Here is a 14,030-nt window from a genome sequence, read left to right on the forward strand (position 1 = left end):
GAAAGATTTTTTTTTAATATGGATGGTCTACTTAAAAGTTTGAAGACAAGCACTTAGTTCCTAGCTAAAGCCACAGTCCTGTCTCCTGTCCCCAATCCTGCCACTTTTATTTATTTACTTTTCATTACCTTAAATCTGGGAAGAGAACTCAAGATAAATACCGACCGAGCCACAGAATGAGAAGAAGCCAGAAGATTAGAGCAGATTGCTGAGTTAATTTGAGGCCAAGCAGAACAGTGCTGGGCCAAGAGAGAAGCCAGATTAAATAACTCAGCTGGGAGAAGAGTTTGAGCCAGAACAGCTAAGTTGGGCCAGCCAGCCCCAGAGAACAAGAAAGGGTGAGTTTATTAAGCAGTGAGTCTCAGAGGCTGAAAACGTTCTAGGCCTAGGTTAGATTGTACAGAGGCTAGAAGCTTCCAGGACTAGGCCTAGGTTAGCAGAAGGAGGCAGTAAGCCCTCCAAGACAACTGAGCCAGGAGAATAAAAGTTACCTTTTCACAGGTCTTTGAACTGTCCTACAGATCCAAAGCTGCAGGAAAACAGGGTACTTTAGAGGAGTCCTGGTGAGGATCCAGTATTTATAGTGCAGCAGAAGCCAGAGGCCTTGCCCCAGACCAATTACTCATTGCAATGAACATTTGCAAGCAAAGAAGTGTGGACAAAAGGGTGTACTGTGGGACACGCTGTGATACTATAGCTTCCACAGTGAGTTTTTTTCTATTTGGGGAGGAGGCTACAAGGACAGAGGGAAAGTGCAAAGGGATGAGGAGAGAAGTGGGATTGGAGTACACGATGTGAAATTCACAAAAAAGCAACACAAAGTTAAAAACATAATAAAACAAAGGAAAGTGAAGTCCCTCCCTCTCTCCCTTTCTTTCTTGTCTTGTTCGTAGCCCAGGCTGGCCTGCTCACTGTATAACCCAGACTAGCCTCAAATTTGAAGCGATCCTCCTGCTTCAGCCTCCCAAGTGCTTCATTGCAGGAGTGAACTACCATGCCTGGCATTAATTTTCTACTTATATTAAAATTATCCTTTTAAATTAACCTGTTTAAGGTGGTATTGTAAATAGCCTTTTTTTTTTTTTTTTTCTGAGACAAGGTTTCTCTGTGTAGCCTTGGCTGTCTTGGACTCACTTTGTGGACCAGGCTGGCCTTGAACTCACAGCGATCCACCTGCCTCTGCCTCCCGAGTGCTGGGATTAAAGGCGTGTACCATCACGCCTGGCCTGTAAATAGCCTTTTTTAAAATTACTGTTTTCTCTCTGTGCTTGTTTCAGTTTTCAGCTGCCCATTGCTGTTACATGGAAGTGATTGGATTTTGCTTGTTGACATTGTCACGCTCACATTTGTAGATTAGTGTGGAGGGCTGCAATAACAAAGTGCTGACGCCTGCAGGGCTCACACACACCAGTTCATTTTCTTGCAACTCTGGAGCCTAGAAATCTAAGTCAGTTGGTGGGATTAGTTTCTCAGGACCAATCTCCGTGGTTTGCAAATGGCCATCTTCTGTACGGACTTCCCTGTGTGTGTTTCTGTCTCCTAATCTCTTACATGGGCTCCAGACATTAGCTTAGAGTCCATCCGTATGACTTAATTTTTATCATAATTATTTCAGTAGACAATCTGTTTCCAAATATATTCATACTTTAAGGGTCTCCGCTCAGGCTGGTCTTGAACTTGAGATACATCAGAGGATAATCATGAACTTGTGATCTTTTTGTCACTGCCTTCCACGTGTTGGGATTATGGGCATGTGCCACCACACTGGGCTTCAGAAGCCCTGTCCTGTCCTTTTTTTTTTAAGATTTATTTATTATTTATATAGTATTATGCCCACATGTGTGCCTGCCCACCACAAGAAGGCACCAGATCTCATTACAGGTGGTTGTAAGCCACCATGTGGTTGCTGGGAATTGAACTCGGGACCTTTGGAAGAGCAGACTGTGCTCTTAACCTCTGAGCCATCTCTCTACCCTCCCTGTCCTGTCCTTTTATCGCCTGTCCTGCTGCTGCTTCTTTTAAAACAAGTGGCTCTTCTGTCTCTTTCTTAGATAGCATGCTTGTCCTTGACCTCACCCTTCACTCTCCAAGGAAACGAAATTTACTTCTAGCCAAGTGTTTCCTGAAATCACCCTCTTTTGCATCCGTCAGTTACATAAGAGTGTTATCTGACTCTAGACATTACCGCCATTTTCCTGGTACGGCAGCTCCCTAAGCCCAAGTGTTTAATGTGGGACTCAGCTGCTCACAGTCATCTCTGTGATCTGCAGGTAAATGGCACCTTATTTTTTAAGTCTTTCCTTGCCCACACTGTGATTCATAAATGTGTTCCTGTCCTCAGGTTCAAGAAGTATATTACAAAAAAAAAATTAGTTAAAAAAAAAAAAAAGAGGTATATTACAACCCTGTGCATCTCTCAATCATCTGTAGCTGGCAACACCGCTATAATTCCACTTTATCTCACAGCAGGGGCTGGTCAAAAGCACATCGGTAATGAGAAACAGTAATTCAAAACTGTGTGCTGGAGCGTTCTGAAGGCGTATGGACTGTGTGCAGCAGCGGCCAGGGACTTCGCAGGCTGCCTAGAGCACCTGAATTGGTCATAGCTGCAGAGACACGATTTTCTGTACTGTGGGAAGCCGACACTGGCATGAAACGGCGCTTGGGTCTGCATTCTCCTACAACCTCCCCAGTTAGAGTTATTTTTTTTTTTTTTCCCTAGTAGGATGATTCACTGCAGAAGAAAATTATATACAAACTTTAACATATACCTTAGAATTCTTTATATATTAGGACAATTGGAAAATTGTAGTTACCTTATGGAATGATTTAGAATGAAGATAGTCTGGTTGCAAGTCTTGAGTTTTCATGTTAAGAAAAGGGAGGCGCTTGTCCGACTCTCATATTTTACCATTTGGATAGAAGGCAGTAGTTACGAACAGGCTCAGTTTGGATAATTTATTAAATGCCTACCACATGCTGGCCAGGCCTAACACATAGGAAATCTGTATTTTATATCAATAGTGAACTCTTTCCTTAAAGATACCACACCCAGCCAGGCCTCGTGGCGCACTCCTTTAATCCCAGCACTTGGGAGGCAGAGGCAGGCCTCTGTGAGTTCAAGGCCAGCCTGGTCTACAAAGTGAGTCTAGGACAGCTAAGGCTGCATGGAGAAACCCTGTCTCGAAAAACAAAAAACAAACAAACAAAAAGATTCCACACCCTACTGTGAGCGGAGGGGTAGAAAGAGTATCATAAAGGAAGAGCTATTGGAGCAGTACAGCGGGCACCCAGAGATTCTGTAGGGCTCAGAGAAGGCTTGCTAAGGTCAGTGACACATAGGGTCTCAAAGGCAGGGCAGGGATTTCAGCCAGGCCAACCTGGAGAGGACATGGTGCACTCGAGGTGTTCAAGGGAGGATAAAGATTCTTGATACTGAAAAGTGGGTAGGCAGGAGTGATGTATAGGGGTTCGGGGTGAACAGGTCAATAGCCTCCAGGTTCTGAAGAATCTTAATTTGCATATGTCCTGTCAAAAACTGGTGTGGTGGATTTAGCACTGTAGAAAATACTGGTGAGGGTGCCGTGGCAGATGCCTTTAGCATGAGAGTTCAGTGCCCGCTAGGAGCATGTTAACACAGCCTCTCGAAGTAGGCTAGGGGTCCTGGCATATTTGGGAGGACTTATCCAGGGATGTTTCAGAGGCTTTCTCTGAAGTGGAGATAGTAATAGTAATGGAGTCACATTGTTGTAGGATGAGTAAAACCACTTCACTTTAGAGCAGACCGAGGCACAGAGACTGCTGAATGAGGTCAGGTGGCCAGCCATGTCATTAAACATTATTACATCAAACAGGACTCACAATAGTCCTGTGGGTTAGAGAGTAGAGTGAGGGGAAGGCAAGTGTCAGGTGGCTGCTGAGGGGCTGGGGGAATAGTTCATTGGTAGAGCACTCACCTAGTGTTCATGAGGCACTGGGTTCCATTCCCAGCGCTGCTGAGCTGCAGTGTGTGTGTATGCCTCCTTGGACCAGTTAGGTTGCAGAGTCACTGAAGGTGGAGTCATCAGCGTCTGTCTTTGAGAATCAATGTGTCGTTCTGGAAGCATTTCTCACTAATGCTTTTAAGCAGCTTTGGGAGGCGCACTTAAGCTTTGAGGAACATAAGCTTGTCTGTCACGGCTCTCACAGAAGCTAAGTGGGTTCCTCCCTTAGGAAGGGAGAGGTTCTTCTGGTTAGTGGATGAGAATCTAAACAGTGCATGGGAAAGCTTTTCTCTCTGGTGTGTGAAGGCTGATTCTCCACTGCTCTTTCTTATTAAGAACCGCTCTACTTCCTCCTCCTGTCTGAATAGAGAGAATTTATAAACCAGAAGAATCAGTGTGTACAACTTAACAAGATATTTCATCAATAACACACAGAGGCTCTCAAATGGAAGTCAGTTTCCCTGGACATTTTAAAGGGATAATGGGAATGACTCAGCAGAGTCTAATTTAGTTCCCAGAGCCGCTCCAACAGGGAACATTGAGACGGTTTGCCTACCGATGCTCAGCCGGGTAAAAAGCAGGAGGAGGCCCCGCTGCTGTGTGCACAGACTTCATATACACTTCATGTTGTCTCCAGAATGGACCCGACACAGAGGTGTTGTCTGTTTTACACATGATGAGCTGGTTTCAGCGCAGCTCAGGGACACAGCACTGCCAGCTACAGAGTGAGAACTTGAGCCTAGCATGTTTAGTTGCAAAGCCTAACACTCTCACCGCTCTGCTTTTTTTGAACACCTTCATATGCTAACAAAGTTGGTATCATTTGCCTTGAAGTGCTTCGATGGGATTTCGCCATGAAATAATAAAAACATAATGAGCAGAAGGACAGGCCTCCTCGCTTACGTCCTTTTTGTCTGCATAGACTGTCAGGAACTAAACTGGGGAGTCCTTCACAGACGCCTGTTTGCTTAGCAGGTCCATATCATGGGCTTTGTGCGAAATAATTTATATGACCTTTGACTTAGAGGCAAGGTAGGCAATTTCATAGAAGAGGAAACTGCAGCCAAGAAAAGTGAAGTGACTTGTCTAGCAACAGTGGGTTGGTAACCGAGTGGAATTGGAACCTGGGACAGTATTTCCAGATTAAGGCGCAAGCTTTTGTAACTCTTGGAGCTGCTAAAAGATGATAGATGTATTCTGTAATGGGATGATTATATTTTTGTCCCTGGTAGTCAGTGTCTGCTCTCAAGGCAGAACACAGTGATCAGATTCTTCAGAGTCTGTTTCTTAGTCATCCTGTAGTGAGCATGGCCTTGTAGGTTTGAGTCTGAGGAGAGGCTCCCTATCTGCCTGCCTGCAGGCACTCTGGCAGGTGCACCTGTGCAAGGTCCCCTCTGCTTGGCTTGTTTCCGTGAGTGTTAAGAAAGCAGAAGGAATGCTCCACGGTCGGCTAACCCTCTGCGCTCTCTGTGGGCCAGTGTTAGAGATACAGTGCAGCATTTCCTGGGGTCCTAGACCGGACATGAGGTGGGGCTTGAGGGTGTGATGCTACCCACCTGTCATCTGAGCTGCTTGGGGTGCTAAAGCAGGAGGATGGCAGAGGCAGGGCCTAGCTGGGCTACCTATGGAGTAAAAGGCACCAAAGTAACTTAGCAAGATTCTGTCTCAGAAGAAAGGGCAGGCATGTAGTCCAGGGGTAGAACACTTGTTCACCTAGCATGTGAGAGACCTTAAGTTCAGTCCCTAGGATGGAACCCTGAGATGATGGTGTGATTGCCAGTGGTAGGCTACAAGCAGCAGTTTGGTGCAGAGTTAACGCTGTGCACTGGGGGCTCTGAACTCTGGTTCAGGCTTAAGTACAGTTCTCTGATGGAGCTTGCTTTACATTCATTTTGTGAGACCATGTTTAACATGCAGAGACAGCCTCAGAGATGTGACTTTGCCATAAAGAAACATGCTTGTTTTCATCCAGACAGAACTGCCCGGCAACTTTATGTCACTTCACCCTTGGCTTGCCTCTCCTGGGTGGAAGGTCAATAGCATTAGAATTTTCAGGCGCCAGCCTGGGTGGCCAACCTAATGGAACAGAGCAGTTCCAGCTCCAAGTAATGGCAGACTTGGAGCAAGGCCCAGCATAATTAAGCCCTGGAGTAAAGAACTTGATGTTGGTCTTGATTTGTTTCAACAAACAGGCTTGAGGCAGGAGTGTGTATTCCGAGCAGGGAGAAACAGTGGCCCTAGAGATTTATACTGTTGTCTTAAAGATTGCCTGATCTTATGTTAAATTTAGGCAATTCTGTAAGAGACATGGCTGCTTTATTTTTATTTATTTATATTTATTTAGGTAGGTGGCAGTTCTAAGCAGGGTAAAATTGAGTGTTTCTCTTCTTATTAAAGACTTCCCAGTAAGGTTACTTATGAATTTCCAGTAGATTTAAAGACAGGCTGACCTCACAATTTAAAATGTCCTCAAGACTTGAGGTCATGTAACCTTGAGCTATTTTATTCTTCTATGTTCTGTTATGCTTCATACATTTAGTTTCCCAGTGTTCAGCCTTTCCTTGGCAAGTAAACCAAGCTGATAAGAGTGGTAGTCTCGTAAGGTTAGGGTAAGGTGGGCTAGCTGACGCTTCTGTTCCTGTGACAAAACAGTTGACAGGAACAATGTGTTGGGGGCTGTTGAGACGGCTCAGTTGGTGAGGGCACTTGCTGTGTTGGGGGCTGTTGAGATGGCTCAGTTGGTGAGGGCACTTGCTGTGTTGGGGGCTATTGAGACGGCTCAGTTGGTGAGGGCACTTGCTGTGTTGGGGGCTATTGAGACGGCTCAGTTAGTGAGGGCACTTGCTGGCGAGCCTGATGACCTGAGTTCAGTCCTTGGAACCCACATGGTGGAAAAGATAACTGATTCCCCAAAATTGCCCACTGACACCCCCCCATATGTGTGTTGTGGCTTGAATATGTGTGCACGTGTGTGCATACACAGTGTGATAATTTAAATAATAAACAAATAAATAATTTTTAAAAGAAAGGAATAAGAAGGGAAAGGGTTTCTTTGGGCTATTTCAGAGGTATCAGTCCATGGTAGACTTTCCCTTCCTTGTAGGCTTGACAGAGGGAGGGTGGGGGTATGGGTCACAACAGCAACACTGCTAAATGCTGCCTGCATAGTCTCAGGCAACCTGGGGTATACCATGAAACCCTGTCTCAAATAAAAAGACAAGAGAAAAGATAACTCAGGGTTTGTTTGCAAATCTTTGTCCAAACTCACCCAAAACTGTAATTTAAAAAATCAAACATGTATTTGTTAGTGTGAACTTGATGTTCATTTCACACACACACACACACACACACACACACACACACACACACACACACACACCAGTATGTGTTGTTGTGATAAAAACTATGGTTTTGTGCTTTTTTTTTTATTTAATTTTATTTTGTTTTATTAATTTATTCTTGTTACATCTCAATGGTTATCCCATCCCTTGTATCCTCCCATTATTCCCTCCCTCCCCGGTTTTGTGCATGTGAAGGACACACTTTATTGCTGAGCTATACCCGTGCTGTGTTGGGGGCTGTTTAGTTCATCTCTGTCTTTAATTTTTTTCCTTTCCTTTTAAATCCTTGTTAATTAATTAACTAATTAATTAAGTAATTTATTTATTTTTTGGTTTTTCAAGACAGGGTTTCTCTGTGTAGCCTTGGCTGTCCTGGACTCACTTTGTAGACCAGGCTGGCCTTGAACTCATAGCAATCCGCCTGCCTCGGCCTCTGGAGTGCTAGGATTAAAAGTGTGTGCCGCCACACCCGGCTTTCTTTTTTAATATGTATACCATTAGCATACATCCAAAAGGCAAACCTATATAAAGAATCATGCCAGGTGTGGTGGTGCACGCCTGAGGTCCAGCATTTGGAAGGTAGAGGCAGGTAGATCTTGATGAGTTCAGCCTGCTCTACATAGTGAGTTCCAGGCCAGCAGGGCTCATAGTGAGACCCTGTCTCAAAACCAAACCAAACCAAACCAAACATGTGCACACTTGTTATTTCTTTTGTGTATTCGTTGTCCTTTGTAGGCAACTAGTTCTATTGTTTGCTAGTTTATTTGTTCTTTATTTTTAAAGAGGTATGTGTGTGTGTGTGTGCTCGCGCACATGTGCGTGTGTTTGTTGTTGTTGGAGTTGGAGACAAGATCTCTTTGTGTGTTGTTGTTGTTGGAGACAAGGTCTCATGTAGCCCAGACTGATGTTGAACTTGCTAAATAGTCGAGGATGACCTTGAACTTCTGATTCTCCTGCATCTACTTGTGAGTATTGGAATTATGGGCAAATATTGTGATTCAAATGGTGCTAGGGTTCAGACCCAGGCCTTTGTGTGTGGCAGGCAGGCACTTTACCAACTGAGTTAAAGGCACTTCCCCCCGCTCCAGACAGTGTTTCTCTATGTAGAGATGACTGTCCTGGAACTTGCTCTGTAGACCAGGCTGCCCTCAAACTCACAGAGATCCACCTGCCCTTGCCTCCCTAGTGCTGGGATTAAAGGTGTGCACCACTACTCCCCAGCACTTTTATGTGTATGATCTTCTATTCTTTTCTAGTACAAATGGTAGCAAAGTAAATACATTCTTCTGCATTTTGCTTTTCACTTAATTCAATAATACATTCTGGAAAATCACCCATTGTTGTTTAATATGTTCACATGTAGCTTTCACCCTGAACATCTAGGTATCTTGCAATAATGCTTTAGTGACCAAACTCATACACAGTAGTTTATATTGTTAGAAATACATCTTCAGTCTCCATATCTAGAGAAGGACATTGGGTGTGTCACTCTGCTTAGTTCAGAAAACTTTATTTTCTCATGGTTCTAGAATCTAGAAGATGAAGACTCTGGTACTAGCAGGCTTGAGACTGGCAGATGACTTTCTGGGTCCTCACAGGGCACAGGAATTCCTGGCATTATTTTTTATTATTATTATTATTATTATTATTATTATTATTATTATCATCTTTGTGTAAAGATAACTGTTATGTAATATTAGAGCTCCACTTAATGACGTGAGTTCACTTTATCTGCTTTGAGGCCCCTTCTCCAATGGGAGTGAGCACTTTGACATAGGACGGGGAGGAGGATGACTCCTCCTGTCTATAACTTTTTTTTTTTCTTTGAGACAGGGCTAACCTGGCTGACATTGAACTCCCAATTCTTCAGTCTTTGCCCCTAAGTGCTGGGATCATAGGACAGTTTTTCATTTCTACTAGCAATATGCCCAGTCTATATTGCGCATGGCCTGTCAGGCTTTTGGACTGTCGGTTGATAGATGAGAAGTGGTATTCAGTGTAGTTTTCATTAGCGTTTATTTTTCTTACTTTATAAAATGTATTCATCTTTAATGATCTGAGAGTCTGCAAGACACATTGATATAGCCAGAGTTGGGTGGCAGTATAGGAAACCAATGGTGCTGCAGCCAGCTGGGGGCAGAGGCTCTCTGTGGCTGAAGGATCCCCATGGTGGCAGTTCTCGTCTCCTGGGACTCAGTACCCTGTCTCCATGGAAATCAGTCTGATACTGCTGGGGTGGGGGGATCATCATCCTCATCATCTCCATCAACAGTGCTGAGAGGTACTTGCAATGAAAAACAACCATAAGTACCACTCACTCCCACCCAAGCTACTGTCTAAGTGTTCCCTCCCGCCCTCTTCACAGATGGAAGAAAGGAGTGACTGTATGGATAAACAGAGGCTTCCCCAGGGGAGGAGAAGCTCCAGCTCTGCCCTCTGACCCTGGGGTCAGGCCTGTAGGCACGGGTTCCCTCTTTAGGCAGGGTTTGTTTTTAGCAGGCTAGTAGGCAGAAACAGAGTACAATGGGCAAGGGCTGCGTCTTGTGTCCTGACTTCACTCTTCCTCTCCTTATGCAGCCTAGAGTGGTCTCAGCCTTAGTGCAGCCAGTACTTAGAATTCAATCTGTTACAGCTAGATGCAGGAATGTTCAAAAGGGTGAAGCTACTCATAAAGTTGAGCCATTTACTGGGGGAAAAGGGAAAGGACACTGGTGTCTTCCCTCCTCTGGGGCAGGTAGGCTAGGCCGTGGTAGGAACTGGTTCAGAGGCCACTGAGACTAGCTTTTTTTTTTTTTTTAAAGATTTATTTATTATGTACACACCTGCACTCTAGAAGAGGCACCAGATCTCATTATAGATGGTTGTGAGCCACCATGTGGTTGCTGGGAATTGAACTCAGGAGCAGACAGTGTTCTTAACCTCTGAGCCATCTCTCCAGTCCCCATGGAGACTAGCTTAACAAAGCCCAGTCCTTGTATCTATTTAACTTGACTCTTTCTACCCTTCCTCAGTGCTCCTGACCTCACAGTTTTAACTCTCACATTTGCTTTAAGTACAACACTGGTGCTCTGGAGATAGGGTCTGCTGCTGGAACGGAGAGGAGAGAAAGCTGAGAGGTTGGGGGGCAGGCTCTTGCTGCAGCTGTTGCTGCTGCCTTTGTCTCTGCCTCCCCTGTGCTGCTGCCCCTGCACTTGCTGCCTCTGTTGCCACCAGGCCTGACCCTCCTGCTGCCAGAGCTCCGACTTTCTCCTCAGGTTCCCCTTCTCCTGAAGGCAGCCCTCTGACTTTGGATCTTGCCTTTTTTTTTTTTTTTTTCTCCCCAAGTCAAACTGTGTCTTCCTTTTCATATGCAATCAGGGTTTTTCAGCACATGGGCAGACAGTCCAAAGGAAGCTCCAATTCCTGAAACTCAACCTAGACCATAGGAGGATTTCTGGCTGTTGAATAAAAGCCAGCATTCTTCAGGAACTTGTGAAAATGTTCTTATCTACCAAAAAAGAGTCATTTCCCTCACCTCTGGCAAAAAGGACATATGGCTATCTATGGCACCTGTGAGCATATCAAAGTGCATGCTGGCCTCCAGGCTCCCTCCACATCACAAGAATCTGTCATACATTACAGAGCTAGCTCCTCTCCCCTCCTCCCCAACCCTAAACTTTCTCTGTTCTGTGCTTATGTTTCTCTCACTGTGCCTTCTCTATTCTCTATCCCCTGATGTTCTCTCCTCTTACAGATAGCCCTAGCCAGGACCAGTCTGCTGGTCATGTTCAGTACTTTCTCTCTCTGTTGTGCACTCTTCTAGTTGCCTCTGAGATCTCCCCCACCCCTACCCCTAGCCATCTGTGGCAGACAGGAGAGTTGGTCCCTCCCTCATCGACTGCAGCACTCAAGAAAGTGGGCCCTGCACCTCTCCTGGGCAGCACAGTAGAGCTGGCTGTCCCTTGTGGGTAAGGTGAGGATGAGATGGCCCTGAGGGCATGAGAGCAGGAGAGCTGGCCCTGCCCCTTGACTGCTGTGGCATTTTGGTGAGCTAGCTGAGGCAGTAGTGGAGAGCTTGCCTTGGTGGTATGTGTAAGGGAGATCAACTCAGCTACCACCCAGGCCCAGATCCAGGGCTTTGAGCTGGCCCATCCCAACATCTACCTCATCTGTGAACTGCTAGAGTGCATGAAGGGGCTGGTCCTACAGATCCAAAGCTACAGGATCTCCATGACACAGGGCAACAATAGGATGTTCACAAGGAGTCTCTGTGAGGATTCAGTGTTGATTGTGTAGCAGAAGCCAGAGGCCTCCAACCAGACCAATGACTCATTGCAGTAAACATTTGCAAGTGAGGAGTTGTGTGATAAACATGCTGGAGGTGCTGAAGTGAGCTAATTCAAGACAGAGTATATAAATGCTGGTTTATTGGGAACACTTCACTGGCTTTTGTACTTGCACGGGGGTGGAGGGTAGAGGAAGTGCAGAAAGGAGAGGGGAAATGCAGAAAGGAGGAAGGCAGGGGGACCAAAATGTCTAGATTATATAGTGAAGAAGAGTTCAGGATAGAGGCAAGGTTTTCCAGCCATGACCTGCAGCAGGTAGGGACTGAGGGATGCTGGGAGAGCCTGGAGGTCAGGTCTGCCTTGGTTGAAAAGGCACTTCAGCTGCTTGTCCAGGTCTGAAGCCCTGCAGTGTGGGCAACAGGATTTACTGAGGGACACACTGTGACACACTACAGCTTCCACAATTAGATGCTTTTTAATTAAAAAAAATTTTTTTTCTTATTTTCTTTCGGGGGCGTTGCAAAGGTGGAGGGTGGATACAAAGGCATGGCGAGATGACTGGGATTGGGGTACATGATGTGACATTCACAAAGAATCAATACAAAGTTAAAAATTAAATAAAAGCAGAGCTGTCAAAAAATAAAAAAAGAAAAGAAAACCCCTTTCCCTTAATCATACCATGGAATGGTCATGTCCTCAGTTTATATAGCATGGACTGTGAAAATCAGGAAGCCACTGGATGAAATCTGCTGTTTTATTTCATTATCTGATGCTCTGAATAGGGAAAGTTAGATCCTTCAGGGACGTTGTGTAGCAGCCTTTCTTGAGATGATTATGACTTCAGTGATGTGTAGCCCAAAAGTCCAGGAAACAAGCACTGTTTCATGGAGGGACACCTTCTCAGTGATGTCACTGCAAGTTCAGACCACCTGGCCAAATCAGCTCTGGGCGATCTAGTCCCACAGTGTCTCAGTTTTAAAGGAGTGGAGATGGGTTGGACGACATAAAAAAGCAAATTGGAAGTTCCTTCTCACAAGGTGTCTGCTAGGTGGCTTCATGTGTAGGGATGGGGAAGCCTTCTCCTGGGAGCCAACAGGAAGTCTGAAAGCCAACAGTCCATCTGGGAGGCATTCTGTTAGTGACATGTGCTCCTTTCCCCAAATATAGCTAACTGTTGTGTGTGCGAACAACATAGCTTTAAAAAAGTAAAACGAAAGTATGCGTTTTTATAAAACTTGACAAAAATAGTCAGATGTACACGTTCTCTCTCACTTAACACACACACACACACACACACACACACACGGTTTTCTGGCACCTCCATCCCTCTGGTTCTGGCCTGCTTTGGCATCTTCATTGTCTGCAGGCTGTTCCTATCTTGCCAGCATCCGCTCTTCCCTCTTTCCCTCTGAGTGCCTTCTCTCATTCTGTACTGGGGGTTTTCAGGCTCGGTTCTGGTTTGGGGGAGCTAGGACCTGCAGATTGTCCTCACCTTGACGTTTTTCCTCTAACATCCTCTTTGGCTTTTCCTTCGGTCATGGCAATGACAGTGGTGGGATGTAGGCCCTGGAAGTGGGGGTATGGGGGTGGTCAGGAGTGGGTCTTACCTCTTCACACTGTTCCTCTTTTTCTCAGTGAGTGAAACTGCACATCATTAAATGTGTGTGTGTGTGTGTGTGTGTGTGTGTGTGTGTGTGTAGTATCTGTCTTTTGCCTATTTAATGACATTTTTCTCTAAGTTCTTTTGAAGATTCACTTTTATTTATTTATTTGTGTGTGCATATCAGTATCTGTGGGTGCACATGTGCATGAACATGTGACGTCCAAAGGAGGGTGTCAGGTGTCCCTTTGCATCCTTCTCTGCCTGCTGCTCTGCGACAGGATCTCTTCCTGAGCCTGGGGCTGGAATCTTTGCTAGGCTAGAAGTCAGCAAATGTCAGCAGTCCTCCTGTGTCCACCTCCCTTGGAGTTGGAGTGGCAAGTGTTTGTAGGAAATGCCTGGCTTGTTGCTAGGGACACAGTCCCCAGTTGTGTTTGTGGTGGAGCTGTGCATACTGGAGTCACATAGGGGGCATCGTATGCCTTTCCTAATATAGCAGGTGTCACCCTGGGCTGGGGCACTTGGGATGGCATGCCCTGCTCTTAGTTTGCCCTGACAGTTTAAAGATGATGCTTGCTTTTCCTTTGAGACAGTTTTACTATGTAGCCCAGGCTGACCTTAAGCTCACGGTCCTCTCGCCTCAGCATCTGAACAGAGTGCTGGCATTTCAGGCGATGCTGCCACTCCCTGTTTAAAGTTGTTTGTTCCTTAAAATTACCTCCTTTACATGAGGCAATTTGGGTTGATAGGTAGAATAATAAAACTCCTTCATCAGATACAAAAATAGCTCAGGCTCCATTAACACCTAGGAGTGGGTACTCTGTTAACTACGTTGCCAAGG

At 45.4% G+C, this 14,030-nt stretch overlaps 1 protein-coding gene across 1 annotated transcript in view; it reads left to right on the top strand.

The window, feature by feature from the left end:
• The window catches only part of Ascc1 (activating signal cointegrator 1 complex subunit 1), an 84,337-nt gene that overhangs the window by 13,282 nt on the left and 57,025 nt on the right, over window positions 1–14,030 (top strand). The gene's annotated exons all lie outside the window — the stretch shown is intronic.

This window comes from Acomys russatus, chromosome 11, assembly GCF_903995435.1.
Source record: "Acomys russatus chromosome 11, mAcoRus1.1, whole genome shotgun sequence".
Taxonomy (NCBI): Eukaryota; Metazoa; Chordata; class Mammalia; order Rodentia; family Muridae; genus Acomys; species Acomys russatus.